The sequence below is a fragment of the Ochlerotatus camptorhynchus genome, unplaced genomic scaffold, assembly GCF_037179485.1.
Source record: "Ochlerotatus camptorhynchus isolate MF236.1 unplaced genomic scaffold, CSIRO-AGI_Acam_v1.1 ptg000268l, whole genome shotgun sequence".
Classification (NCBI taxonomy): domain Eukaryota; kingdom Metazoa; phylum Arthropoda; class Insecta; order Diptera; family Culicidae; genus Ochlerotatus; species Ochlerotatus camptorhynchus.
The window spans coordinates 1,382,574-1,404,530 of record NW_027040758.1 but is presented as its reverse complement, the minus strand read 5'-3'; the positions used below and the strand labels follow the sequence as shown (position 1 = coordinate 1,404,530).

The 21,957-nt window shown below is 39.4% G+C and overlaps 1 protein-coding gene across 2 annotated transcripts in view; it reads right to left on the bottom strand.

Annotated features, from left to right (window-relative positions):
• LOC135705509 (uncharacterized) overlaps positions 1-21,957 on the bottom strand; it is a 91,353-nt gene that overhangs the window by 32,185 nt on the left and 37,211 nt on the right. For both annotated transcript variants that reach the window (XM_065227273.1, XM_065227274.1), the window contains exon 2: positions 12,100-12,117. The gene's annotated coding sequence lies outside the window, so the exon portion shown is untranslated. The remainder of the gene's footprint in view (positions 1-12,099; positions 12,118-21,957) is intronic.

Sequence of the window (21,957 nt, the reverse complement as noted above, 5' to 3'; positions counted from 1 at the left end):
CTTCTTTCTTTTTTCATGACGAACATCTCCTGCAACACAGCTCATTCGGGCCGGTAGAAGGAAACGACCAAATTGTTGGCAAGCTGCTTCACGAAGTTGAGCCGAAGATGATACACGTGTGTTAATGGGAACTTTTTTGTGATGTCTTTTCTCGATTCCGTTCAAGCTATGTCCTCAACCATGTATATTGCAACAAAGCAGGCAAGCAATATATCATTATCCTTCTACCACTCCGATCGAACTGTGTTGCAGAGAGAGTTTGTCGTGGTAGTCGTAGCAAGCGTTGAGCTAGTGATTATGAATAGCGTATATCAAGAGCCACATGTGAAAAGGGCATACAAGATTTTTGTAAACAAACCTGTATAGGCCCTTTTCTCGCCAACCGAGAGTCACCTACGCAAACCAACAACATCATAGGGAAGGAGAAAGCTTCCCCTTACGGGTGATGTTGATGGTTTTCGTTGGTGACATATGGGTGGCGAGAAAAGGGCATAAGAAGGTTTGTTTACAAAAAGCATGTATGCCCATCAAACCCTGACCATGGATGTGTTATAGGTTGCTGGGTGAAGTATGCGACAAGACATTTTGGAGTAGTTTGGACTGGTCGGCAAAACGCTGAGTATCGTTTAAGAGTACGCAGGAGAGGCGCCACGTGACAATGCAGGACTATTCCATTAATAAGTGCGAGATGCTCTAATAATAACAACCAGTCCAAAACACTCACCTTTAAGTCAATCACTAAGACCTTTTTTTTTAGAGTGCAAGGCTTGATGTTAGACCGAATATGCAACACTAATCACTAACAATCCGACGAGAAGTTCAGGGAACTTCCACCAAGAAGGTCACAGAACTTCCTTGAATTTCCTACGAAAAGTTCATGGTACTTCTGATGAGAAGTTCAGAGATCTTGCAACGAGAAGTTCAGGTAATTTTCGACGAGAAGCTCAGAGAACATTCGAACTTCGAAGAGCGGTTAAGATAACCAAAAAGTTCACAGAACTCCCTTGAATTTCTTACGAAAAGTTCCGAGGTTCCGAGAACTTCCAATAAGAAGTTCACAGAACTTTTGATGCAATTACACAGAACTTCCCTGAAGTTCAAAAAACTTTTGACGAAAATTTATCAGAACTTCCGACGAATGTTCACATAACTTAATTAAAATTTCTTAAAGTTTCGACGAGAAATTCATAGTGTTTCTTCCGACGACAAGTTCAGCGAATTTCCGACGAGATGTTCATTAAACTTCCAACGAAAAGTTCAGAGAACTTCCGACGAGAGGTTCAGAGAGAAGTTCTGAAATCTTGCAACGAAAAGTTCAGGGAAATTTCAACGAGAAGCTCAGAGAACATTCGACAAGAGGTTCAGATAACCGAGAAGTTCACGGAACTCCCTTGAATTTCCTATGAAAAGTTTAGAGAACTTCCGAAGAGAGGTTCAGAGAACTTCCAATAAGAAGTTCACAGAACTTTTGACGAAATTTCACAGAACTTCCCTGAAATTCAAAGAACTTTTGCTAAAAATTTCACAGAACTTCCGAAGAACGTTCACAGAACTTCCGATGAAAAGTTCTTAGAACTTTCAGCGAAAAAATCACAGAAGTTCATTAAATTTCCCCAAAGCTCACAGAACATCATTAACATCGCTGAAGTTAGAACCAGAAGTACAGCGAGCTTCCGTCAAGAAGTTTATAGAACTTCCATCAAGAGGTTCACAGAATTTCCGTTGAGATGTTCAGAGAACTTCTGGAGACAAGTTCAGAGATCTTCTAAATAGAAGTTCCGAGAAGTTCACAGAACTTAATTTAAATTCCCTTAAGTTCCGACGGGAAGTTAAGAGAACTTCCGACGAGAAATTTAGAGATCTCCTGACGAGAGGTTCACAGAACTTAAAAAAAAATAAGTACACAGAACTATTGACGAAAATGTCACAGAACTTCCCTGCAGTTCACAGAACTTCAATAAAATTCCTTGAAGTTCCCACGAAAAGTTCAGAGATCTGCGTTGAGAAGTTCAAAGAACTGCCTACAAGTGGTTCTGAGAACTTCTGACGATAAGTTCAGAGATCTTCTGACGAGAAGTGCAGAGAATTTCCTAGGAGAAGTCCAGAGAACTTCCTGAGATTTTCTGGCGAGAAGTTCTGAAAACTCCCGACGAAGAATTCAGGAAATTTTCGACGAGAAGCTCTTAGTACTTCTGACAAGATGTTCATAATAAATCTGAAGAGAAGTTCACAAAATTTCCGAGGAATAAAAATATATTTTGTAAAGTATCACATAAATACCAAAATAAAAACGCCTAAAATTGTTATTGGATTGGAATATGAAATTTTTTTAAATTACAAATTATTGGTTAAGTTATTTTTTCCTACTTGGGATAAGAGGTAAAATACCAAAATTGCATGCGAAATACTTTCTAAACATCAAAAATTGATATTTTGAATCCAAAACAATTTCTGTGTGGTGTCGATTTGGAATTGCATTTTCATAATTTTGCATTGGAGTGATATTGTGGGAACATATTTTTGGTATTATTCTTTGCCATTTTACCTCTTATGGCAAGCTAATCCTCTCCAATTTAAGGTTTCGAGATATTCGTTCCTGCTCGGATAGGATCTGCAAACACAATCAATGTTGGAAGAACGAATAGGTTTTTAAATTTGATTCGTGTCTAATCACATTTAAGCAGTCCGCTGTAAACCGGTAATCAAACCAAAAAATCAGCTCCAATTCGTGACCGAATTCATTGGTCAATCACCTAACCAAATTTTATAACACCCGGAAGGCTCGCTTTGCCATCTCCCCGAGCGAAATTTTTAGTATTTTTACGACACTTAAAAGTTGGTCACGTTTAATCGATAATTAACATGTTTGCTGTTGTTATAATCACCCAAACATTCTCCGTTTCTTATACAAAAAAAAAGTTACGCATCCGCACGTGCGCTCCCCTTTTGTTCGAAGCTTTAGAAGAAAACAAAGATGTTTTAATTAAGTCATTTTTCATAACCCAAAACACAAATCAAGTGTCGAGTTGTCACGTTGTCGCTGGTTGCGTAATGTTCCTTCCCTGGTTTTCTCTAGAGTCACTGCTTCTAGTTCGGGAGGCAGTCATTCACAATCATCGATCGATCGTAAAATGAACAGTTTTACAACTGCCGTTTGAACGCGCCTGGATAAGATCACTCGCGGCCACTAGGCAATCGGGGCTTGATATTTTTCTCTTAATTGATTCGTTGGCTTTATGAGTTAGGTAGTAATCTGAAGTTATGAAATACCCCGTTCACATTGCAGCGTTTGTTTAGTCAACATAACTGCCTTAAATTCACGTAACTTCCCTTAAGATTTTTAAACTAAACTAAGCTCAACTAAAGATCCTGTAATTTTCCTGAAGTTAATGGAACTGCCCTGAAGCTCATCGTTCTTCACAGAAGTTCTCGCAATTTTCCTGAGATCTCTGGAACTGCCCTGAAGCTATCGGAATCAACCGTAAAAGATTTTAAATCTTCCCTATAGTGTAGTTCCAAGTTCTTGGAACTACTCTGAAGTTTACGATACTTCATTGAAATTCTTAGAGGTTCTTCAAGGGTTTCTAATGTTTTCCAAATGTACCTGATGCTTTCGGAATTTCATTCACGTTCTCGCATTTTTCTGACGTTCAAATTATATATTCAAGTTATCGGTTGTCGATAGGGATGGCATCCGGATTATATGTAGTAAAAATATGTCATTTTATATTCAACGAAAATTAAATTAATGAGCCCATTCTGAAGTCCAAGACGGCGACCATCGGGCTAAGGAAACGTCTATAATACCCTTCAATATGGGTATTTTCGGAACAAGGACGATGCAAAGGTTCCGAAAATCGATGTCCGACACCATTCAGAAAAAATGTCAAATACCCTGATATCCACTTTTTGGCTCAGGTCTGGTACTCTCTTCGGTCCCAAGCTAATCGATTCACCCCTCGAAACATAGGAAAAACCAATAACCCCTCATTTTATCTGTCAAACTTTCATAGCGAATCAAAACAAACATTCCGCAGTACTAGAATTTTTACTAGAATAGGGTACGTTAATCGTTTGCTTGGGACCAATAGGCTAGTCAAGTAGTGAGCCAATTTAAAATCGTTAGTTTCGTATTGATTGTTGCTAATACCCCGTACAGACTATGGATTATATCACGTGATATACGCTGTCTTGCAATGAGCACTCATACATCTAGTTTTCACTGGAAATCCTACGTATGAGTGCTCATCGCAAGACAGCCTATATTACGTGATATAGGCTGTAATGTGAACGGGGTATTAGAAGCTGAAAATCGATAGTCGACGCCATTTGTAGGATATTTGTCGCTTCTTCTAGAATCGGAAGCCATAATTTGAAGTTCATCTAGAGGCCGGAAATCGATGTCCAAGATTTCCAGACTCTAGATGTCACCCCGATTAAAAAAAAAACCCACATTGATCGGTATTTGACAGTATTTCACACTATTTCTGAACATAAGCCTCCATCTTAGTTTTTAAAATAGCGTCAAACATCGGTTTCTGGCCTCTAGACGTTGCTGGAATTTTGAAAATATCCACATTGATGGGTATTTGACAGTATTTCAAACTCTTCCGAAACCAGAAGTCGACATTTTGGATTTAAATATGGCGTTTGACATCGATTTTCGGCATCTACGTGTCATCCCCATTCTAAAAATTTCCCTTTTTTAGGGTATTTGACACTTTTCCTCAAAACGGAAGCCGATTTCTTGTATTTCACAATGACGTCGGATATTGATTTCCAGCTTCGACACTTTACTCTGATTCTACTAAAAATATTTGATAGAATTTCCCACTTTTTCAAAATTTCAAGAATTTCAAAATGGCGTCGGATATCGATTTTCATTCTCTAAACGTCATCCCGATTCCAAAAATACCCACATTGATGGGTGTTTGACAGTATTTCCCACCTTTTCCTAGACTGAAAGCCCCCATCTTGGATTTCAAAATGGCGTCGCATATCTATGTTCAATCTCTAGTCACCCCTATTCAAAAAATACCCATATTGATGAGTATTTTACAGTATTTCCCACTTTCTTGAAATTGGAAGCCACAATCTTGGATTTCTGGCGGCGTCGTACATCGATTTCCGGCCTCTAGACGTCATCCCGATTCCAAAACTACCTAAACTGATGGGTATTTGACAGTATTTGCTACTTTTTCTTAAATCGGAAGCCACCATCATGGATTTCAAAATGGCGTCGGACATCCATTTACGGCCTCTAGATGACATGCCAATCCCAAAAAATACCAATACTGAAGGGTTCTGATAGTATTTCCCACTTTTTCTGACATCGGAAGCCACCATCTTGGATTTCAAAATGGTGTTGCATATCGATTTTCAGCCTCTACACTTCATCTCGATTCAAATAATACCCAGATTGATGGGTATTTGACAGTATTTTCCACATTTTCTTGAACTGAAAGTCACAATCTAGGATTTCAAAATGGCATTGCATATCTATTTCCAATCTTTAGACCTCACCCGAATTCCAAAAATACCCATATTCATGGATCGGCATCAGTATTTCCCCCTTTTTCCAAGGGGGGCGACTCTATCTAAGATGCAGGAAAAAAATCGATTTTCTGTTGTGAGATGCGCGAACGCTCAGTAGATAGAAAGAAGATTGATGGAGATTTAGGAGATTTTCAGCAACAAATTGGAGAGCGATACGAGTAGATGGATCTAGATGACAAATGAAAAATGATTTTTTGCAGATTGATTCGCTAACGTGAGATTTTCTGACCATGTATAATTGAGGTTTAGATGTGTCGCATCCCTAGCCTTTTTCTGATATCGGAAGCCACCATATTGGATTTCAAAATGTCGTCGGATATCGATTTCTGGCCTCTAGACGTCACTACAATTAAGAAAATATCCATATTGATGGTTCGGCATCAGTATTTCCCCCTTTTTCTGATATCGAAAGCCACCATATTGGATTTCAAAATGTCGTCGGATATCGATTTTCAGCCTCTAGACGTCATCCCGATTAAAAACATACCCATCTTGTGGGGTATTTGACAGTATTTCCCACTTTTTCTGAAATAGGAAGCCGTCCTATTGGCTTTCAAAATTGCGTTCGTCATCGGTTTCAGGCCTCTAGACGTCATCCCGATTCCAAAACTACCCATATTGATGGGAATTTGGCAGTATTTATCTGTTTTTAAACTGGAAGCCACCATCTTGGATTTTAAAATAGCGTCGCATACCGATTTTCAATCCTCAAACGTCATCTCGATTCCAATAATACCCATATTGATGGGTCGGTATTTCCTTGATTTTCTGATATTGGAAACCGTCTTCTTCGATTTCAAAAGGGCGTCGGTCATTGATTTCCGGCTTCTAGACGTCACTCCGATTCCAAAAATACCCATATTGATGGGTAAACAAACCACCCGACAATGATACATTTGACATCCACGTGCCCACATCTATGTGCATGCGCTTAAATGAACCGAGTGAACAATCAACAAAAGTCAGAAACACTGCGCGAATTTGGATCGAACAGCTTCGCTTCAATGCGAAAGTAAAGGGTGGAACGGTCAAAAATTGGTCAAATTTAATCAAGTGCACCCTGATTATGTTATTGTATAAATGATCAAACTTAATTTCTTTTTGAAGTTCAACGGCTACAAATTACAGGAATATTTTTGTATTAGGCTTCCGACTTTCCAAATGCGAACTGCCAGGCTTTACATTTCACACCATCCATCAGATTTTGTACCGCTGTTGTATCAACCTTATTAGATGCTGAACACCAGTTTGCTTTGAACTGTTTCTCATTTTCAATTGTTTTCTGAGTTTTCTTGAGGTATAAGGTTATACCTATAAGCCATAGGATTAAGGTACGGACACTAGACTGATGCGAATTTTGACATTTTCGCTCCACAGTGCTCAAACGGTTCCAAATCGGGTCCTGATTAGTCTCCCAAAATTTGAACTCATTTGAAAAGAAACTGACTTCGCACAAACCATTTGAAGTTTATATGGAAATTACTATGGGAAATCCAAACTTTTTGTTCATTGTCTTCTTACCTTTTTCCATATGGCACTGTTCAAAAATTCAAAAGCTATACTTATGGAAAATTTTCTCAGCTTCAACTTAGCAGAATGTAGTTGTTGAGTCAAACGTCAAATAAAATAGTTATTAATTGTTTAAGAGATTGATAATCTTATGGCATGATCAAGCAGCTGTTTTGTGAGCAACACTGTATCTTGCAGTGTGACATAGTAGCCATGATTTTTGTGCTCTATTCCAAGCGCCAGAAACACCAACGTTGCCTGCTGAACAGTTGATTGAGCATAATCGTAAGACATTAGTGGCTTGAATTATTGATAACTTTTGATGCTAACATTATATTGAAAAGTGGTTCAGGACAAAGTTGTAGCTGAGAAAATTTTCTACGAGCTCAGTTATCATTTTTTAAAGCAGAGCTATATGGTAAATTGTTATATGGATATGAACAAAACATTTGGTTTTCCCATAGTAATTTCCATATCAACTTCAAATGGTTTGTGCGAAGTCAGTTTCTTTTCAAATGAGTTCAAATTTTGGGAGACTAATCAGGACCCGATTTGGAACCGTTTAAGCACTGTGGAGCGAAAATGTCAAAATTTGCATCAGTCTAACGGACACCCACCCCACCCAGCGTAGTAAAGAGGATGGAAGCAGAGTTCATCAAGGATAGCATCAGACGGCTATATAGCAAACTGGACATGAAGGTTTTGGAATGTTATTATCTACATCTCAAATTGGCCAAGGAGTTTCTGTCTAGAGCCAAGGTAGCAGAGAAGTGCGAATTGGATAGGAAGCGGAAGCTGCAGGATACGAAGCTAAACAGACTACGACAGGAGTCTCAACGGAGACGGACGACACACCGAACGGGTGAGCAGATCCCATCAACCATAACCACGACGCCGAGGGTTCACTCCATTGATGAGTTAGTTGTCAACCGATCGACGACCGCATTCACGGAAGAACAATTGACACACCTCAACAAGGGGCTAGGATACGCGGTTACAACCAAGCCAGACGTGGAGCAGATCATCATTGACGTAGAAACAGCGATTACCAAGACACTTCCAACATCAACACAGAATACGGTTAGGACTATCACATCGAACATAATCAAGGACGGACAGGAACAAAGTCGCGCCAACGAAAAAGAAATTCGGATTGTAAAGGAGCTAAAAAGTAAAGCAGTATACTACGTGAAGGGAAACGCGGTCGTTATCATGGACAAGGACGATTACGACACTCAGATGACAACGAAGATTAACACCGGACCGTATAGACAGCTTCGAGTAGACTCCTAACAGAACATAGTGAAACGCGTGGAGAAAGCACTGAAGGAGTGCAAATCGATATTAGGAGATGGAGCAGGTCGTTTACGGGAACCCAATCCCATTCTACCCAGGATCAATGGTCTCCCCAAAGTCCACAAACCGAGAAATGAAATGCGAGAGATCGTGACTGCAGTTGGCTCCCCCACCCACAAACTAGCGAAGTGGCTAGTCAAAGAGTTCCAGAGTATGCCGAATCAGTTCCAGAGTAAAGCAGTTAGTAACACCCAGGAGTTAACTACAAACTTCAGGAGACATCAACGAGGACGAGATTATGGTATCTTTCGACGTCACAGCTCTTTTTCCCAGCGTACCGGTCAAGGAAGCGATCAACCATTTGGAGGACTGGCTATTAACACAATGAGAGGATGCAGCATGGAGAAACAAGGTTCGAACGTACCTTAAGCTGACCCGCCTTTGTATGGAAGAGAACTACTTCTCTTTCCTAGGTAACTTCTACAAGCTATCCCCTATCCCCCTTCTTGTGTGAACTTTTCATGGCCAACTTGGAGACAATCCTCAAAGAGAAAGGACTATTATCAAACCGTTGGTGGAGGTTTGTTGACGATATCTTCAGCGTAGTTTAGTTCGGATTAGATTTAGTTTTCACCAGTAGACATAATCAGTTGAAATCATTGTTAGGATCCACTTAAGACCCAGTTAATGTTTAAGGTAAAGCAGGTGTATATAAAATAAGCTGTAATCATTGTAACAAAGTATATGTAGGACAAACCAAGAGAATTTTAGCAACTTGATTTAAAGAACATATAGCGGAGGTTAATAAGACCAAAAAGCAAGAGGGAAAAGGCCTAACATATGATTTCAAATGAAAGGTTGTAGAACACATCTTCACAGAGGACCACCAACTATCGACGGAGGACATCACGATTTTACGAACCGTATCTACACCATGGAAACTGGATGTTGCAGAAAGCCTCGAGATCAACAAACAACGTAATTCAACTTTACTCATCAAGGGGATCAAGGAAACGGACACACGTGGCTTTTCAAGTTACTACCTAGGACACATCAACGAGTCCTACAGGAAATTAAATTTAAGTTTACCTAGTTTCTAAGTGAAAATGTAGCTGTGTTGATATATATTCGGTAAATGCGATGTTTTTCTTCAGTCGAGTATTAGACACTGAAGAAGTCTGCACATTGTAGAGGGGGAGAGGTAGCTCATCGATTCTTCCGGTTCGCCTCCTAGCATCGTGCTATAAGGTACCAGGCGATAACCAGGGTAGTTGATCGATAGCTCGATGACGTCATTTCGTTGGCGTCTGCAATGGGAAATTATCATAGCAGGCGTTGACGATGGGACGTTGTCGAGTTGTTGAATAGCAACTATCGTTGTAACTCACCGATTACCTGTCGATCTGCCAAATTTGGAAAGACGTCTGCATTGAATTGTCTCATATAATAATATTCCGCCCACTATATCACAAGAAATTGCGAGTAGCTGAGTGGAATGGAGATAAGTTAAGCAGGACCAAGTCTCCCCTGGGTGGTGCCAAAAGATGAGCGCAATAGAATCATCAAGTTGCCATAAGGCACGGAATGAGACTATTGCATGGCTGGGTAGTCAAAGTCTTCCATTCGTTAGTCATTTCAGGTGGATTAGAACAGGTTTAGGTGGGCGTTGGCCAGATTTGGATTTTTCAGATGTAATCCTGGATAGGACCCTGTCATTGAACGTTGCATGAAAATGGAACTTAATGAAGGCCTAAGTACTTTTTCGTAGTTTTTAGTTTTCGGATTTGAAAGATCGTCGGTTACAGTGGCCTGCTTACTGAGCAGAAAAACGCGGTCCCAGGTCCTTGCATATCAAATAGATTTATGGTAAAATCGCTTGTGTATCGTGTATTTTGCGAAACTCGTTGTTGTCGTTGGTTCCGGGATTGAATGGATACACAAATTTGAGCAACGGTATTATGTGATATGAGGGGCTCGGTGGCCCTAGAGCAACCGTTTTTGTTTACTGAGCAGAACATCATGAGTCTAATCTCAGGCCCATCCACATTCAAGATTCGTCAATCGTTTTATTTGTTAATATGACTACATGGTAATAACAGCAACTCGGTGATTAAAAAGGTGCTCGTCTGCCTATTGGCAAACGTTTTTGCTAACTGAGCAGAAGACAATGGGTTTAGTTCCAAGCTCCTTCGCGTTATATGATTGTTAGGACATCAATTCAGCTTATCGTTTACCAAAACGAACCCTGCTGCAAACCCAACCCTCTTATCCAACATCCCAATGATTCCTCGTGGAAGTGCAGAGGTGTTCTCGGCTTCCATCAAAGCGAGTGTCATGTCAACACAATCCTTCCCATTCCTTTCTTGACCTGTGTTCGGGCGCGGCCGGCGCTGGTATTGCCTAATTTAAGATCACCAGTTTTTACACATTGAGGATGATTGCTAGTCCCAAGCATCGTCTATTGGTTCTCTGTGTAATTACAGCTGATCTGGCAGTAACAGAGTAGCAACCGTGGGCGGTCAATCAAGCTCAAGCTCAAGCAAGAAGTCTGCACATTGTAGATGAAATACGCGTATCTGTCAAGGATAAGGTAGTGGAATTAAATGGAAATTACTAATCCTTCTCTCTCTCATTATAAAAAAAAAAATACACCAAATTTTAGTTTGACCGTTCCACGTTTCATTTGACAATGAAAGACAAAATGAACACGTGTCAAGCCTACACAAAAGGCATGCAAAATTGAATGAAAGTGGTTCTGCTGATGTTGAAGAGGATCTGCTCGAAGAGAAGACAGAACGACTTTCAATTTAAAGTGATGGTTGACAGCTTCGTCGTCGCTTGACGATTACCGATTGAAAGTGACTTTATTTGGCCCTGATTGTATCTGCTTTTTGACAATCAAACCTTGTAAACAAACGTATAAAAATCGACCAACTCAATCGATATATCGTGGAATATTTATGACTCACTCGTGACCTTATCGACGTTCTATCAAAACCGTACTGATTACACTGTCATCTGCGTCGTCCTGGTCTTGTAGTCAAAACTGAAGCAGGGGTCTCTCACCTTACATCTTCGGGCGAGTACACGGGAAAAAAAATCCGATTCCATTTTCATAAATAAAAAATCATGAAATCAAAAAACTTGCCATCCCATGAAATCATAACATGGATTCATGATTTCGTTATGGAAATTCATGATTTCATAATGCAGTGGAATCATGACCGCTTCAAGCGTTACCTGGAACACCGTGTTCACCGCACTACAACGGTATCTGTTATACGCCTGTTGCCTTCTATCTTATACAAGTACTGATAGTCTAGTGGTCAAAGTATGGGTTTAATAATCGTAAGGTTCTTGGTTCGAATCCAGTATGTTGCTTACTTTTTTTTTATATGTTTTGGCTTACAAACTAAAAGTTAAAATCATGAATTTAGTTCATGATTTTAACTCGGATGATTCATGATTTCGGGAATCTTGGGTGCGTTACGCAAACATAGCTCATGATATCATGAATATTATTCATGGAGTATTTTCATAACATGAAAATACGCTATGTTCATGACATCATGAGTAATTTTTCTCATTTCGGATTTGACTACACAGGGATTTGTTTTAGGCGCTCCATATAAGAACTAGCCAATAACGTTGTGGGGTTATTTGCTATTATTCGTTCTGGCCATTAGGTCGAATGTCAGTAGGCAAAATGGTCACTAGATAGAATTATTTTACACTTACCAAATAATAGTTGCTGGTCTGAAAAAAGAAGAAGAAATTAAGTTAGTTAGCTAGTTTTGATTGTTACAGGGTCAAGAAGGAATTAAAATATATTTGAACATAATGTAATTTATTGGCCGAAGAGCTTTTCGGCCAAATATAAATTGCAATGGAAGGAGAAGGTAAATATAGGAAATCCTAGTCAGAGTAAAGAATTAGTCTTAGAAAAACACAAAGTCTTACAGTTGCAGAGATAGGGAGGATGTCTAAACAAAGGAACTGATTTCTGTACATAAAATATTCTTAAAAATTCAAGTGTCACGAAAATTTTTCTGAAATACAGAAATTTATTTTTTATATCTGCAAACTACAGCATCATGAATTTTTGTCTTAGGATCTATTTTTTTTGACCTTATTATGGAGATTACGTCTGGAAAATCTCGTGAAGGTTTTACACAAAAATATGCATTCTGGGAAAACTTGCTTGTACGCTGTAGTCCATTACAAGAACTGGTATTACCTTTGTTGTATGAAGCCGTTGAAATTTCTCGAAACGGACAAAAATCAACGAAACTTGGGGACCATTGGATTAGCATACATCCATATTTGTTCATAATTATTTTCGCTTTCGATAGCGAATGATGAGTAACAGAAAAATACCCCGTTTTGCTAACAACAGCGTGATTGCTCTTACCGAAAATTGGAAAATAAAATTCGGTGTGCTGCGATCCGATTTGTCATCTTGCACAGGGTAAAGTCCGATCGAATGACTGCAACGATGCTGAAAGCGACGAACCCAATCATCGTCCGACTGTTACGTGTGAAAATTAACCAATTCCCAGGATGAAAAGATTACGCGTTCATTAAATTTTATTTCGCTAATTTTTACTGACATCTCCCGTCAAGGTGGGGCAATTTCCCCCTGGAGGTATTAATTCCTCAACAACATAATTAAACATACAAAAACCAATCTCACGAACAAGTTGATCTTGCATGACGTGTGCGCGAAACGTTTGCGCCCATGATTGCGTAACATAGGGGGAAAACCTTCGTCGACAAAACCGGCGACCGTTGATTGTTGTGATCAAGAGGTTAATTCCACATTCGCGAAAAAAAAAAGCGAAGAAATTAACGACCCTTCTTTCTCCCTCATCGCAGTGTCATAATTGTTCACCTTACGATGATGTGAACACTTTCGCTCGGGGAATAAACATATGTTATAATGTCTATGATACTTCTTTGCGCTCAGTCTAATATGGAGACATTCCTCCACCGGTTATTGCATCGGAGCAACAGCTAAGAGATAAAATATTTGTGTTTGCACCCAATGATGCGCGACGAAATGTTAGAGAGAAAGAGCATACTCGTCGCAGCATCCCGACGGCGGCGGCGGTGGCGGTCCCAAGAGGGAGTGAGTGCGTGACAAATTCAGGTTTGCTACCCTCTGTAAGTTGGTCCCCATCCATTCAATAACCGAACGAAATTGTGAAAGTTTTTATGTAATCTCCATCGCTGTTGTCTGGTTCGCACCAACCAAACATGTACACATACACACATGAACACGTGCCCATTTCGACGAATTCATGTGCGGTCATCGGTGAAGCCCTCCGGGACTCCGATTTTCTTCCATCTCGTAAGATGTTATGATCCTGGCCGGCGGGCGGGCGAGCGGTCGTTCGGTCTGCTTGTGCTCCATCTCTCAACACGTTGGTATCCATTTCCACAAACTTGTTTTGCGCGTCCCGTCGTGGGTCACTTCTCAGCGAGGATCATAAATTTATGTAATATGTGCCGCGACGGGTGTGTGAGAAAGGTGAAAGATATGGAATGTTTCTTTTTTTTTCGGCAGGACCACACGGCATATAAGCCTAGATAGGAAAGTTGCTCGAGGGCGTTTCGAGGGCGAGGAGGTTTTGTTTTCGTTCCGAAAGTGGGTTTATGCGATAACCTGTTGGTTTGTGAGAGGTTTTTTGGTTGATTGATTTCGATTGGCTCGTTGGATGATTGAGTACCTGCAAACAGGGACATGGTGGGTTGCGTCATGGAAGAAACATAAAACGACCGGCTTTTGATGCTTTCTTCGCCTTTATGGAAATTTTACGATCGATTAGCGGACGATGGAATCTTTGGTCGGTTTGCAATTTGTACGATAAAATTGATAAATAGCTTTGCAAGAATAATAATACGGTGTAACTCGACTGAAAAACTTTTCAAATGACCTGTTAAGGTTGTTAGTCTAGTCGAGTACAACATGAAATCACAATTGAATTTGTTCAACTCCCCCAAAATTTAAAGTTATTGTTAAAAAACCGATCTGGGGAAAGAGACAACATACTAATGTCCCTAACCTCGGTCTAATATGAAGGCTTCAATTACAATCAATCTTTCACTGTGAACATGTAAGCTTAGATATTCTTATTATTTGGATATTTGTTAGCCACGACTGACAATTGTTTAATCTCACCATTTTAACATGAACACATTGAATTTTTCAGGTATGTGGATGTAATGTCGGTCTACTGTACTCAAATTGGGTCTATAAATGGATGCAACTTCGTTCTATCGAAGATTAGCCTCGATCTACAAAGGATCTGCATGTGAAATCGCGCTTCTTTTTCACTCCTTATCATTCATATGTAACCACATTGTTGACGTCACTTTCACTTCTTGAGCTTGAGCTTGAGCTTGATTGACCGCCCATGGTTGCTACTCTGTTACTGCCAGATCAGCTGTAATTACACAGAGAACCAATAGACGATGCTTGGGACTAGCAATCATCCTCAATGTGTAAAAACTGGTGATCTTAAATTAGGCAATACCAGCGCCGGCCGCGCCCGAACACAGGTCAAGAAAGGAATGGGAAGGATTGTGTTGACATGACACTCGCTTTGATGGAAGCCGAGAACACCTCTGCACTTCCACGAGGAATCACTGGGATGTTGGATAAGAGGGTTGGGTTTGCAGCAGGGTTCGTTTTGGTAAACGATAAGCTGAATTGATGTCCTAAAGATCATATAACGCGAAGGAGCTTGGGACTAAACCCACGGTCTTCTGCTCAGTAAGCAAAAACGTTTGCCACTACGCAGACGAGCACCTTTTTAATCACCGAGTTGCTGTTATTACCATGTAGTCATATTAACAAATAAAACAAAACGATTGACGAATCTTGAATGTGGATGGGCCTGAGATTAGACTCATGATGTTCTGCTCAGTAAGCAAAAACGGTTGCTCTAAGGCCACCGAGCCCCTCATATCACATAATACCGTGCTCAAATTTGTGTATCCATTCAAACCCGGAACCAACGACAACAACGAGTTTCGCAAAATACACGATACACAAGCGATTTTACCATAAATCTCTTTGATATGTAAGGACCTGGGACCGCGTTTTTCTGCTCAGTAAGCAGGCCACTGTAACCGACGATCTTTAAAATCCGAAAACTAAAAACTACGAAAAAGTACTTAGGCCTTCATTAAGTTCCACTTTCACGCGACGTTCAATGACAGGGTCCTATCCAGGATTACATCTGAAAAATCCAAATCTGGCCAACGCCCACCTAAACCTGTTCTAATCCACCTGAAATGGCTAACGAATGGAAGACTTTGACTACCCAGCCATGCAATAGTCTCATTCCGTGCCTTATGGCAACTTGATGATTCTATTGCGCTCATCTTTTGGCACCACCCAGGGGAGACTTGGTCCTGTGCCCAATGCTTAACTTATCTCCATTCCACTCAGCTACTCGCAATTTCTTGTGATATAGTGGGCGGAATATTATTATATGAGACAATTCAATGAAGACGTCTTTCCAAATTTGGCAAATCGACAGGTAATCGGTGAGTTACCACGATAGTTGCTATTCAACAACTCGACAACGTCCCATCGTCAACGCCTGCTATGAGAATTTCCCATTGCAGACGTCAACGAAATGACGTCATCGAGCTATCGATCAACTACCCTGGTTATCGCCTGGTACCTTATAGCACGATGTTAGGAGGCGAACCGGAAGAATCGATGAGCTACCTCTCCCCCATAAGAGAAATTTGTTTTGTGTTTAGTTGAGAAATACAACATAATTTTGTCGGTCAATATCGGTTTAAAGACTATCGACTCCGTAAAGTTATTTTTTTTCTTTTAACAGTGGAGTCTTACCAAAAAACCTTAAGTATAAAAAATCTTAAAAAGTTCAAAAAATTCGTTCAGTTTTTTGGGTGCATGTTCCCAAGATTTTACCTGGGACGGGACCCGACAATCGGGTAGCGATTTCGAGCCAATTTTCTGTCAAATCCGAGCCAGTTGCTGATTGGATGATTTGACAGCAGCAATCGTAGAAAAATGAAGACAGAGGGAACGCAGCAATCTGGCTGGCAGTGATGCCGAAATCAACATTGACGTGAATGATATTGATGATATTTGAAGATTTTATTTGCGAAACGGAAGTGGAATGAACTGCGTGCTTTGAAGTGATCGATACTGTAAATTGTGTCTATTGTGCTCTGATTGAAGATGAAGTGCAAGGCGCTACACTGTAGTAGAAACTTAATGTCAAATCCAACTTTAAAGTTTTTCCGGTTTCCGAAAGATAAAACAATTCGTAGCTGGAGCAGCTCAAGAAAACTCTGCAGAATGTAAACAAGGCAGAACACGCTACGAATCATTTACGCGAATTAAAGAGTCAGTTAACCTATTTTTGAGTTTGCCGGATTAAACCTCAACAGTTAGTAAAAGTTATCTAAATATGAGTAAAATAAATGTATAAAAAGTTAAAATTTATATATATTTGATTTTACACGCAGTTTACTCATATTATGAGCATGGCCCGCATAAACAATAACCATAAGAAGCGCCTAACCACCAATTCCAGATATCATCCCAACTTTATGTGGTATGGTCGTACTATCTATGATATCGTTAGTGTATGGTACCCGTTTATTAGGGCTGCGCTCTGTCCGTTATGTATTGGAAAACTCATATTTAAGTATGTGGTTTTTATCGTGTAGCACATAGCCGTTGTGGTATGGATTGTCCACGCATGTGAACAAAAACAAGCAACTATACTTTTGGTCATGAAATGAAACACATAAATACATAACACAAAAAAATTAACATTTAAATAACATTCTGTAATCCTGGCATCACTGGACGAGTCCGTCAAGCATCATGCGAAAAGTTTCCATGGGCATACATCAACATTATTAAGAAGAGTAAGAAGCTCGATTGTCGGGTCCCGTCCCAGGATTTTACCAGTTATGTTTGAAAAACTATTGGCAACCCTGGCTATAAGCAAGCTGTGGTGGATTTATTTACCAGCCATCTTCAGTGGTCAATTGCCAAAACAAATATTTGAAGATATGAAAACGCAGCTGATAGACAATCTACTACAGATGCGCAGCGAAAAACACCTTTACGGCTGATATTCCCTCTGCCGTCAAGTAAAACGTCTCTGTATTCACACGCAAAGGTACCCCTTAATCGAAAGCCTGTTGACGTAACTTTCACTTCTCGCGTAAAAACTGATGACGATGATAGTGTTTTCCATTGACCCAGATAACATAAATTACGAGCCAAATAGATCATCATCAGATTCTCTCGACCACACATATAACGAACTACAAAGTCAAGTGATATGCTTTACTAACTACAGTTCCCCCATTGACTATGATCTCTCGATGAAACAGGCTATTCAAGGAGTTTCAGATCAACTTCGACCTATCTAAATTCCCCGTATTTTTGCTGAAAAGTACCAACAACAAGGTAGGCACTCATCTTATTTCCTTTCAAAGGTAAGGGAGCAGATGAGTGGGCTGGTCGAAAGATCGTATATGATTACCTTTGTATGGGTGCCAGGCAATGAGAAGGTAGACTCTCTCGCAAAGGTGGGCGCACAACAAGGCGAGATTTATGGTAGAAGAATTTCACACGATGAATGTTCCCATTATTACGTCAAAGTTCTCTTCTAAGTTGGCAAAACGATTGGACAAGTAATTCTCTTGGGCGGTGCACAGTGGTGCAGAAGGTCAAATACATGAACTTTTTTCATAAGCACCTTTCACAGTGGTTTTTTTTTTCAATAGGGTGTCTTGAGAAGAGTTTTTATAAATAACAAGACCCATTTAATGAAGTTAAGATTTAGTTCGGAACTTCACCACAGGTGGCACTGCAGATTCTAAATTTTTAGTTTGACCAGATAAAGATATGAAGACTTCAGCTAAGTTGTAGGTTGCTTCATAACTAAAAACTTTGTACAATACGCCATGTCTCTATCTGCTTGTGATTTTGAGTTATGAAGCGTTTTTAATAGAAGGACCTCAAAAATCATTTTTTTGTAAATATTTCCGAAATTATTTGTTTTAGAAGAAAAAGGTTCTATCTGCAAAACAGAAAATGTTAGAGGCAATATCAGCTCAAAAATATCCAAATTTCAAACATCAACAAACTTCAAAGAGGCAAAAAGGGGCAGACGGCTCCTCAATATGATAAAACTATAGTGAAAATACTATCATTTCATCTAGTAGTCATCTGTATCCCGTTGTACCCACAGGCCTCAGATAAAATCATATAATCTGGATATTTTATTCCATTGGTTATTATTATATTTTATTTATTTTCGTTACTCTGATAAAGAATTTCCCGTTGAATAAATTATTTTAATATCAGCTTTGTTCAGTTGGAATCACTATTTTCGTTTGACTCCAAATCAGTGTCTTCCTTCTGGTGAATTGATTGTAGATCCTGCATATATTTAGCATCCTCAACCAAATCCATCTATCGCTTGTCGCTAACATCTCTTAAACTATAAATGAATGGATCTGACGATTCTAGAAGCCGATGGATCAAATTTTCATTTACTGTCGTCCTAGATATCTTCCTGGTATGATCGATTCAGTAGCTTTAAAATATGTTTTTATTAGTTGATTAAACGCAATATTAATAGAAAATATCTACCTCTTTAAGTCTTTATTACTATTTATTTATTGATGGACTCCTTCGTGTAATATCATGCACAATAGTCGCGGAATGGTGTATACTAGACTGATGCAAAATTTGAAATTTTCGCTCCACAGTGTTCAAACGGTTTCAAATTGGGTCCTGATTAGCCTCCGAAAGGTTAAACTCATTTGATAAGAAATTGACATGGCACAAACCATTTGAAGTTGGAAATTACTATGGCAAAACAAAACTTTTTGTTCATTGTCTTATAGCCTTTTTACATATTGTACTGTTAACAAATTCTATTGCTACTCTTATGGGAATTTTTGTCAGCTACAACTTTGCAGAAAATCGTTTTTCAGCCAAACGTCAAATTAAATAGTTATTAATTGTTTAAGAGATTGATAATGTTATGGCAAGATTAGGCAACTGTATTGTGGGCAACACTGTATTCTGCAGTGCGACATAGTAGCCATGATTTTTGTCCTCTATTCTACCCGCCATAAACCCCAATGTTGCCTGCTGAACAGTTGATTGAGCATAATCGTAAGACATCAGTGAATTGAATCATTAATAATTTTTGTTCCTTACATTTCATCGAAAAGTGGTCTTCAACAAAGTTGTAGCTGAGAAAATTTTCAACAAGCTTAGCTATCATTTTCTAAAGAAGAGGAAACTGGTGAATTTTGAGATCGATATGAACCGAAATTATGGTTTCTCCATAGAAATTCCCATATAAACTTCAAATGGTTTGTGCCAAGTCAGTTTCTCACTAATTGAGTTTAAATTTTGTGAGGCTAATCAGGGCTCAATTTGGAATCGTTTGAGCACTGTGAAGTGAAAATTTCAAATTTTGCATCAGTCTAGTGTATACCCTCCTCTCTTTGTTTCGTTTGAGCAGCATATGATGAACGCAAATGCAACGAACGTTTTGTACCATGAAGCTCGAATGACAGTTAAAAACTGGTAATCATGGGTTGCTTTGGTATGTCAAAAACTAACAAACAAAACATGGTGGGTGGTTAGAATGCTGTTAATAAAACATTGGTCAGCTCACATGGATACAACGGGATACAAATGACTACTAGATGAAATGATAGTATTTTCACTATAGTTTCATCATATTGATGAGTCGTATGCCCCTTTTTGCCTCTTTGAAGTTTGTGGATGCTTGAAGTTTGGCTATTTTTGAGCTGATATTGCCTAGAACATTCTCTGTTTTGCAGATAGAACCTTTTTGTCTTGAGTAAAGTTGTGTATTTTATTGATTATTAAAAAGTTGCGGAACATTATAGTCATCTGAAACAAATAATTTCGGAAATATTTACAAAAAACGGAACGCTTCATAACTCAAAATTGCAAGCAGATAGAGACATGGCGTCTTCTACAAAGTTTTTAGTTATGAAGCACCATACAACTTAGCTGTAGTCTTCATATCTCTATCTAGTCAAACTAAAAATTTAGATTCTGCAGCGCCACCTGCGGTGAAGTTCCGAACTAAATCTTAACTTCATTCAATGGGTCTTGTCATTAATATAAACTCTTCTGAAGACACCCTATTGAAAAAACCTCTGTGAAAGATGCTAATGGAAAAAGTTCATGGATTTGGCCTTTTGAACCACCGCATTACATTCCATTACGTTGTTCAAAGGGCTGGATGTAAGTCGGGGATTCATTCGCGTGATACCAAGACTTATGTCCAACCACTACTCGCTAGACGCACATCTTTACAGAATAAACCTCGTTGACAGCAATAAATGTAGGTGCAGAACCGGTTATGATGACATCGATCACGCAGTTTGGCATTCTCCGGGTAATGACGCCTCCAGAGCAAGACTATTGGATACCCGAGGTAGACAACCCTTCTGTGAAGTAAGAGATGTATTGGGAACCCGTGATCTTCCCTACATGCAGGCAACCTACGAATTCCTTTGTTTGTCTGATGTTAGAGTTTGAGGTGACCATCCCCTCCTTTCCCCACATTTTCCAGCCATTGTGTCCCAGTCTTATTATCCACCTGTTTTTGTGTTACTTGCCCCTGCCCAGCCAGCATTTGGTCAACCGTTCGAGAGTAGTTTCTGAAGCGGAGATGAACCAGCCTACGGTTGAAAATCTCCTAAATAAAGAAAAAAAAATAGTATCTGAAGGAGGGTTCAGAAACCTGTTTCCTACCTAGTTCCTTCCAATAAAAATTGTTACCCATTAACCTCGAGTCCACCACGAGTAATTGGTACCCAATACTAACCTAGATTTACTGCTGTTAATCTGGATAAATGTTAATTCAAAAATTACGGATTTTTGGCTCCGCAAAGTGTCACACACGACCGGTCCTAGTAAATAAACAAACTAGTTAAAAAAGTCAAATGATATGGTAGAGCGCTACTTCGTCGTAATCGCGCATTTTCGTTCTATCGAGCTGAAAAGATCAATAATATCAATGATTTCACCGTGCACAAATCAATAATAGGTTTGATCCGATGCGTTAGTTCATTAGCTGCAACATAAATCCTGTTAGAGCGCATTGTATGAATATTTACGCTCATTGTTCTCAAAACAAAAGAAGCGCTCCTAGCTACTAGCGAATCCCCTTTTTCTACGGGTATCCGTAGGACGAAGAATCTCATGGCATTTCAATGCGTTAGGACGGAATTGAAACTCGTAGGACGAATTTAGAATCAAGAAGCAGTATTAGATTTTAAACAGTATCTCAACAATTTGTGACTCTTTATCAAATCCATTGTGAATATGTGAAATGTGAATAAATTTAGAAGTCATCTTTGGCAGAAATATTCCATTTTTTGTTCAAACCCGTTCAAAAAATTGAGGTAAAGTGGGGGTTGTGCTTAGTAGGACGGAAATTAGATCAAAAACCCTAGCAAGCCGAACAATGCATTAGCTCCTAAGCAACATTGACGACAATCTCGGCAAGAAACGGATTTGTAGCCAAG